This window comes from Pogoniulus pusillus, chromosome 21, assembly GCF_015220805.1.
Source record: "Pogoniulus pusillus isolate bPogPus1 chromosome 21, bPogPus1.pri, whole genome shotgun sequence".
NCBI lineage: Eukaryota > Metazoa > Chordata > Aves > Piciformes > Lybiidae > Pogoniulus > Pogoniulus pusillus.
The window spans coordinates 14,472,402-14,481,401 of NC_087284.1; the positions used below are offsets into that span (position 1 = coordinate 14,472,402).

At 42.1% G+C, this 9,000-nt stretch overlaps 2 long non-coding RNA genes across 3 annotated transcripts in view; one reads left to right on the forward strand and one right to left on the reverse strand.

Moving 5' to 3' along the window:
• Positions 1-8,582, forward strand: part of LOC135184860 (uncharacterized) — a 106,012-nt gene extending 97,430 nt beyond the window's left edge. The window contains exon 4 of the long non-coding RNA XR_010306224.1: positions 7,364-8,582. This is a non-coding gene — a long non-coding RNA (uncharacterized LOC135184860). The remainder of the gene's footprint in view (positions 1-7,363) is intronic.
• On the reverse strand, positions 1,425-5,341 carry LOC135184861 (uncharacterized). 2 transcript variants are annotated; one of them, XR_010306226.1, is made up of 4 exons: positions 5,070-5,341; positions 4,646-4,840; positions 4,162-4,304; positions 1,425-1,899 (listed from the first exon to the last, which is right to left on the reverse strand). It is a non-coding gene; the product is annotated as an uncharacterized LOC135184861 (long non-coding RNA). The 2 variants fall into 2 exon arrangements; XR_010306225.1 differs by having other exon boundaries at positions 4,162-4,840.
• Positions 8,583-9,000: the final 418 nt, after the last annotated feature.

Here is a 9,000-nt window from a genome sequence, read left to right on the forward strand (position 1 = left end):
TGAAACACTCAGCACTCTGGTGCCTCAGGAGGCTGCCAAAAGGGATTATTCCAGGCCTAAAACTGGGCGAGCTGGTAGAATGGATCAGAGAGGTGAGTCTGCAGTGTGGAGGTGTGCAGTTGAAGCAGTAGAGTGGCACAATGTCTCAGCATGAAGGAATCCACTCCTCCATGTGATATCTGCTGAACTGAACAATGCTTCTACTTGGACCTGTCCTGAGTTTGAACACAAAGCAAATTCCATTGTAAGAAAGCTCAAGTGCTATAAAAGTTGGCTCAGCTTTGCCAGCTTCAGCTTCCTACCAGTGTTCTACCCATCACTTCCTTTGAAGCTTCTTTCACATTATAAATAGATCTGCATGACACATCTGACTTCATCTAGGTTGAACTTAGTTACTGATTCTTCAGAGTTATTGACCTGGACATGACAGTGAGCTGTATACCAGTTGCAAGGAACGACACCTGAAGCCAACACAACAGAGAGTGAACAGGAAGCAGGACCAGGATTTGAATTCATGACTCTTCTCCCATGTCTCTGCTGAGAGTGCACACAGGAGAATGTGCTCAAGGCTCCCATCACACATACACAGTTTGACAAACAAGAAATATTAAAATAATACAGCCTGAAATAGACAAGTTGTAATTACAGATTGTTATGGCTAAAAGCCATATCCTAAGGGAAATGGGGAGGAAAATGTGGTAAAAAGGATACTGAAAGCTTCTGTGGGAAGTGTTTGTGCCTGTGCCTAACTGCAAACAAGATAAACCAATACAGAACAAACAAAATATTGCCTCCTCTAAAATGATCAGAATCTTTGAACAGTAGGAAGCCCCCTAGTCTGAAGTTGAACACAAAAAGTGCTTTGAAAGAGTGAAAGAGGCCAATGCACAGACTTGGAAGAGGAAATGCGTCCACACTAAGATGTCAGAACATGGTTTGACTCTCCTCTCTTCATCTCAGTTAACAGAAGCTGGTGGTCAGTAGAGCACCTTCTCATCAGGTCCTCCTTGAGGTGGTGAGCAAGAATACAGAGCCAAGCTGTTCACAGTGGGGAAGATAAGGCATACGTTTAGACAAGAGGAGTTCAGGCTGGCCATAAGGATATTTACGTTTCCCACCCTGAGGACAATCAGGGCTGCTCAGGGGTTGTGCAGCATTCTTTGAGGCTTCCAAGGCCCACGTGGATAAAGCCCTGAACAATCTGGCCTCGTCTCATTTCCAGCAAGCTAAATTTATAAGCACATATACAAAATACATTGACATCTATTTACAATTATATACCATTATTTACAATCTAGAAAAAATACAGAAATCCAATCCTCTCCCTTGGACAAAGAAAGCCCAGAAAGGGCCAACACCACCTTTTTCTCTCCCCCCAGACAGAAAACAAGTCAGGTCTCACATGTTATCTGATCAGTCAAGGTTAGTATTCAGTTATGCCCAGAGGAGCAGTGGAGGAGGTGGAAAACTGGAAGCAAAGGGAACAAAGAGTGAGAAATTGTTGATACATTGCCATTTTATCCCTCTTAGCGAACCAGTGAATGATATAGACTTTGTCATTATTATTCTCTTTACAACCAATGCCCTGCTCATTCAATTCTGCATTCAGAAGAATGTCCAGAAAGTTCTCTCTTGTTTATAATTTAGAATCAAAACAGAGAGTTAGCTCTTACCCTTCTACAAAGTGTCAATGAGCAAACAATTTTAAGCACAGAGGAGTTTGCATCCTGGATGCTGCAGCACATACTACATACAGTAAGGTGTATGCTGCAGTGACTCATAAGAACAAAAAAATACCTGCACATAGAAAGTGAAACTTTATCTCCTGTGGCTGGGGATGTTAAAATATCCAAAGCTCCATCAGACTCTTCCAGCTCAACACCATCTTCCCTTGCATTTCTAGTGGATGAGAACACAAGGAAATGCCATTCCTTTTACAGCTAAACCATGCTATTACTTGAACTGCTTCTGAGATATGGGTACTGTTTGTTCTCCTAGCAGCAACTTTGAGGAACTCAGTCACATATTGCTCAGAAGAAAAATACAGAAGAAAAGCACAGAAGAAAAACAAGCTGCAGTTTTGGTGAAGATTTCTTAATTATAAACACAGAAGGTGAATTACATTTTTTCTTCCAGTCTAGAATGTCCAGCCTGTACAACACAGCAAGAATTTCCAACCCTTCTTAAGTAAAGTCACTGATGCCAGATATTTAATGCAATTATTTCAGCAGTGAATGTCAAATCCCTCTCAAATATTTGCATGTTTCCTAGCTCCTAAACTGACAAGCTTTAATTTAAGCAGATATAAGTGAAATCTGCCACAGCACAAGATATTTAAACGATACAGGCCACAATGGTAAAGGCACAGAGCTCATGCAATCCTCGTCAGAATCAGTGTGGCAGAGGCTCTTCTTGTTACAGTTACTTACATAATAAATTAATTAAAAACTCCTCAAAAAGCCCAAGTCCAAAACTATTCAAGATGTGTGGGAAAAATGCCACACTCTTGCAATCTGCTCTTCATGGAAAAAATGGCAGTCCTCTCTATTAATCTTTGCTCTCATCTTTATTTCTCTTTTCCCTGCAGAACTCCTGTGGAGTATATAATACATAACCAAGCAAATGAGGCAATGGAAAGTGCAGGAATATTAATTCCTGCATCACACCTTGTGAGCAAGTTCATGTCAACAGACCCCAGCAGTGTAGGTAGTGGCGAACTTAACTGTGAGTCTCATCAAGTTGCTAAAGGAATTCCATGCACTCTCTGTCATGAATCCTTAATATACCATACCCACTTCAGCCCATCCTTTAGTGTTTTGCCAATCCTTCAGAGGTACAGTGAATTTCATAGAGCCTATGCCCTTCTGATGTTACCTTTCTCAGAAAATCCCTACATATAAGCCTATATCTGTCTATCTTTCTTCTCTCCCCACACCAAAGCATTTTGAAGCTGTTTCAAATTGACCTAGTAGGTGACTAAAAGATAAAAAAGATGAAATTCCACAAATATTGGGAAAATAAGAAGGCAGATACAGGAAATAATTGTAGTGCCTTTAACAAGTGAGACTTCCAAGAAAAAATCTTCTATCATATTTACTAGTAACTGAAGAATTCCCAGACACAAACACTTTTAAGAGTCACCCATCCACCACCAAACCTCAAACTAAAGCCTGTACCTTCTTAGGCACAGGATAATTCAGTCACAAGAGCCAAAGCCTTAGAAAATCCGGCCACATGTGCCAATCAATTCCAGTTATAAGGCCCTGCTTTCAAACCTCCATTTGGATAGAACTGGTTATCTTCACTTGTCAGTTCAAATCCATGGAGGAAAAAGGACTGGTTCTACAACTGCAGTTAGGTGCCCAGTGTGCCATTTGGATAGAGGGGAGAGGCCTGATGACAAGGAATTGATCTTCAGTCCTTCCCTTAAGCACTGAGTCCTCCTGAAGAGCACTTACTGAGACATCTGTAATTCTTCTGCTGAGCATGTCCAGAAACACAACTCTTGACTATATTGGGCCAAACATTGAAGCCTTTATAACCCAAAGGCTATTTGGGACTTATGAACTAGGTCCTCCAGTGCTCTTGTTCACTTAGCACACAGCTGGCAGAGAGAAGACAATCCTGTTCAGTCTGTTCTGTTACACAACTGGCCACAGCTCAATTCCTATGGTTGAGCAAAACTGCACAGGTGGGACTTTCTTTTTTGGATCTGGTCACTTTCTGCCCAAGGCATCTACATCCCAGGCAGCTCTCAGATCTCTTGATCTGAAGCCAAGGGAACTGAAATTGGCAGTGATGGAACTGGCATAATGATAATGATTAACTACAGATGCCCTGTTAATGCCCTGCTGAGATGATCAGTCAATAAATAGCCATTTGAAGATAAGTGCCTAAGAAAATGGAACATAACCAGAGCATGCCAGTCTCTCTCTCCACTGACTGAAGAAGTAGCTTTGACTGTTAGACCTCTGCCTGTTACACAGGTACTTCTGCCATGTGTCCTTCTGACTCCTAAACACACAACTCACTTCTGAAATACTTTGAACTTGAAACAGTTCTATTCTTAATAACAATCCAGACAAACTTGTCAGATTCAGACTTTATAAATAATGTTCCCATCTCCACATTGTGAATTTAGCACAGAAATCTGAGTCTTACTTTTCAGATGTTGAATCCTTTTAGTAGAAAGCTGTTTACATAATAGAGTCTTCCTTGTATAACCCACTCAAAAATTTCCTTCAGCGATGAGGAATAGTTCAAAGATCATTTCAACATTGCTGATTGGTTTCTTAATTAAATTACTGCATTTTAAAAGAGATAAAACAATTACTGGTCATAGTCTGAAAGGAAGCAAAAGTGGCTCACAGAACGTGAAAAGGCTGCCCAATTAAACAAAAACAACATAACATTGCATTTTCCTCTCTAACTAAGTATGTTTGTGAACAGCCCAGTATCATCTGTCTCACTCCCCAGAAGAGGGCTGGAAAACCCTGGGCTGAACTTTTGTGGAAGAAGGGGTCAATCAAGGCTGTTCTGTAAGGTGTGGAATAAGATTTACAGAAACATAAGCTCTTAGCCAGTTCATCATTGCACACTACACATGTCCTAAATTAGGAGAGCACAAAGTGGGTGGACACATTACACTGTTTCCCGAGAAGCGTACTGGCTGAGTCGTTCTTGTTCCAGCTCTTTGAGACTCAACACCACATCTCCCAGGAATCTGTAAATCATCAGCAGGTGATATTCATTGGCTGTCATAGTATGGACAGTCAGAGCCTGTTACAGCTTTTACCAGACATCTTCTGCTCATGTTTTCAAAGTTCTCTTTTCCAGGAAGCTGCAGAGCAAACCACAAACCAACAAGTAGCACAGCACAAAACAGAATTCCAGAGATAAAAGACATGCTGATAATGTAGCCTTTGACGTTTGTTTGGGAGCATTGCTGAGTTAAGTATCAGTCTTTGACCTTATTAATAAATGTATGCCTGCTCTCTCTCTCTCTGATCACTCAGGAAGCCCCTGTCAGTGCACTGTATGAATAGCCATAGAAACATCAGCAAACTTACCCTCATTGCATCCCTTTGAGGCAGCAACATACGAAGACCAACAGACTTGTCCGAGGCGAGATGAGAAATATGTAGCAGAGAAAACCCTCCAGAATTCTGGTTCCTCATAACCATAGCAGAAGCATTTATGTTGTAGGGTCCCTCATTTAACTGGTACATAAAAGGTTGTTACTGATTGCATCTCTCTTTGGCCACTGAGGTGGGAACAAGATCTGTATCAAAGACAACTATGTTGGACAACAGAGAAAACTTCTGACCACAGAGAAATGAGGTACTGGGACAGGATATTCACATCAGTGCTGTAGCATATTTTTCATGCAGTTTTCTGGTTGGTTTTTTTTTAAGAGTTGATAAATAATTCTCAGGAATGGGTCTTTGGAAAAACTGAACTGGCCTGTTGCCATCCACACTGTAAATATGACAGCAGAGGATCACAGGATATTACCTAGTTTGCTGTGCTGTCTTTACTTCTGCTGTGCATATCAGAACTTGAGTGGCAGACAAGTGATGGTGACATTTATTATCACCAGAGTAAAGTGGAGATGAGTCTAATTCTAGTGTGTCAGAAGATATACAAAATTATATACCTCATCAAGTTATTAAAACAAGGGTTCTAGGACAGATGCTCTTAGCAATGCTGAACCACAGCAAGTGGAGTGTCAAGGAATGTTTTCACATAAAAAGATTTGGGCTTGGGCATGGGTAATGGGGAATAGGTAAGCTGTGCTGAAAACTAAAGCAACTTGTATCAAGAACTCACAAGATGAAAAAGCAAATGAGACTGCCACAACTGCATGTTATAAGCCCAGCACAACTGATTTTTTAATCCAAGAGAGTATTTCATGTCATCTACCAGGCATTTGACTCTGTCCCACATGACATCTTGGTCACCAAACTGGAAGAACGTGGACTTGATGAGTGGACCACTCACTGGATATGGAATTGGTTGGATGGTCACACACAGAGAGTTGTGATCAACAGCACAATGTCCGTCTGGAGACCAGTGACAAATGGCATTCCTCAGGCATCAGAGCTGGGACCAGAGCTGCTTAAGACATTTGTCAGCAATATGGACAGAAGAATCGAGTGCACCATCAGCAAGTTTGCAGATGACACCAAGCTGTGACACACAGCTGACTTGCTAGAGGGCAGGGATGCCATCCAGAGGGACCTGGACAGGCTGGAGAGGTGTAATGACACAATGAGGGGTAATGGGTTTAACCTGGAAGAGGGGAGATTTAAACTAGATGTTAGGAAGAAGTTCTTGACAGTGAGGGTGGTGAGACACTGGCACAGGTTGCCCAGGGAGGCTGTGGATGCTCCCTCCCTGGAGGTGTTCAAGGCCAGGTTGTATGAGGCCTTGAGCAGCCTGTTGTAGTGGGAGGTGTCCCTGCCTATGGCAAGGGGTTGGAACTAGATGGTCTTTGAGGTCCCTCCCAACCTAAACCAATCTATGATTTCCATCTGCCTTCAGGAGCTTGAAGCTGGCTTCCTCTTAGAGAAAGTGAGCCAAACCCAGTATTTTATAAGGGGCTGAATTCCTAGGGAATGCCAAGAAATATAGCCCACTCCAATGGAGTCTCTTGTTGCAGCACATTTGTATGAGATTTCTGAATACCTGGAAGTTTAGACATTCAAAGTTATGGACAAACAGTGACCTCACACATGTGCAACAGGTCAGATACTGCCAGAGGGCACACAAGCAGTATTGCACAGGCATCACACTTCTGAGCTGGCCCTTCCAGTCAAAACCACTGTCTCTGCGCACATATATTTGACTCACACGACCCAGCTATAACTTTGCCATGCATCTTCCTTGTCTTCCTTGTTTGGATGGGATTTGCCTCTGCCCTGTTTATACAGAGAAAATAGTAACAGTGAAACAGCTGACATAAAGCATGTGTTCTGAATTATTGATGTGTTTTCTGGTTTGGCTTTTTTTTTTTTTTAAATGGATCAGTGGGAAAAAAAAAAGAATGACTAAAGAAGAGGAGAAATACCAAGCATACCTGCCTAGCTATGCAGAAGAAATAGACTTGAGGATCCAGTAACAAATCATACAGACAAGTGTCAAATTATGGTTTGCATTTTGTGAAGAAAATGCATGTAACATCATGTGTGGGTCTGGGAGGTTTCCATGGATTAAACAAACATCAACATATGCTGCAGGTCAAAAGAAACTGAGGGGGAAAAAAAACAAAACAAAACAAAAACCAAAAGCCACAACATCCAAAAAACCCATTTGTGTGTGTATAGAGATACTGATATCTATCTCTTTCTGCCATTTCTAACAGCATGCAGAGCTGGAGTACATAGCAGGATCTGGCACCGAGGAGCCAACACGTGCATGTGAATGTGGCCCAGCAGAGATGGATACATTTGTTTATATCTTCCTACTGCATCAGAGATGGAATATGCAGTTCATTTCTTCTCTTTTGGCTAATTTGGGGAAGGCTCAAGCTCCTAAGCCCTACCAGCACACCATTCAACAAATTCCTCTGGTAGCCAAGCTTCAGGCGTATACCTGAGAGTTTCCACAGCCCATCTCACCGCACTACAGGATCACAACTCTCAGAGCATGATGTTCTTTATTTTTTAGGGAGAAACCTAAATCAAAAGCTTTCCAGAGCCACTGGAAAGCCCACTACTCTGTTCATGAGAGAGACTATTTATCTGTGGTCGTGATATGCTGCATTTATATAAAGATTACATTCAGCTGTTCCCTTTCCAAACCTTTTGATACAAGTGCCAGTAGATGTTCACAGGTCTGTCAAGGATAAAATGAATACAGGGGAATCCTGGAAAGACATCAAGCAGAGAGGAACATGGATCACAATAATGAGATATCAAGGGTGGATGAAGATTCAAACTTATACAGATTCTGGGGTTTAGTTGTCCCCATTCTGTCCCTCTCTAAAGCTTAAAAAAGCAGCTTCCATGACATTGGTCATTGATGAATTCATGCTGGGTTTGGTAAATGCTGGGAAAATTGGCCTTTTGGCATGGAATTATTACTTTGGCCTCTGAGAAGCAAAGAAAGTAAAAATAGTTCAGTAGTGACAGCTTGAGAGGTTTATATAGCCCATGTAAAGGAAACTTTTGGCCAGACTTCTTTTCAATTGTTTCATCTTCATACTACCTTTTCAGCTTCACATTAAAGATGGTTCTTTTATCACAGAAATCAGATTCAAATCCAAGGCAAGATGTGGAATATCCAAATATCCTCCACCTGGGTCAGCCTTTTTTAACCTCATGCCTGCCCACTACAGTGCTCAAGCCCTGGCTCAGAACCAGCCACAGCTTCCAAGCTGCCCTCTTTTTCAGATGATCAAGTGTCTGTCTAATCTTGCTGCCCATAAAGCATTCCTTGGCTTCAGTTCAGCTTGGCTCCCCACAGGCCATCCCATGGTCACTTCAGAAGAACCTGTCCTTTTGCTTCCTGCTTTCCATCTCCTGGAGTCAGTATGTGCTGGTCAATAAACACGTCACTGGTGTGACATGATCCCTTTGCAAGACCATCTCCTCTCCTTTGTCCCTTAAGGTCAGAAACCCATTGCTACAGATTTTTGGTACTCCAGGCCAGAGCCAACCATCAGAGTGATCATTAGGTGAGTATACAGCAACATAGCTGCTCCCTGCACACGTGGCCAAGTGCTAAAGGGGAGGCTACCAGCATCTCTGCCCCTACCTTGACAAACACTGCTGCCCAGTTACTCAAACTAGTTGCAGATTTCCTCTTTGTGCCTGTGATGAGCAGCCCCAGACCACTGACTCAAAATCTCCATGTTCTAGCATTACTTTCCTGGCTTCACAAAGGCAACTTAAAAATCTGGTAGCTTGGAAACTCCAGGGGCTCAACACAAATTATTTTAAGTCCCCATGGAAAATGAGCTTCTTCCATTTCAATAACATACAGTTTGTTTAGAGAGCT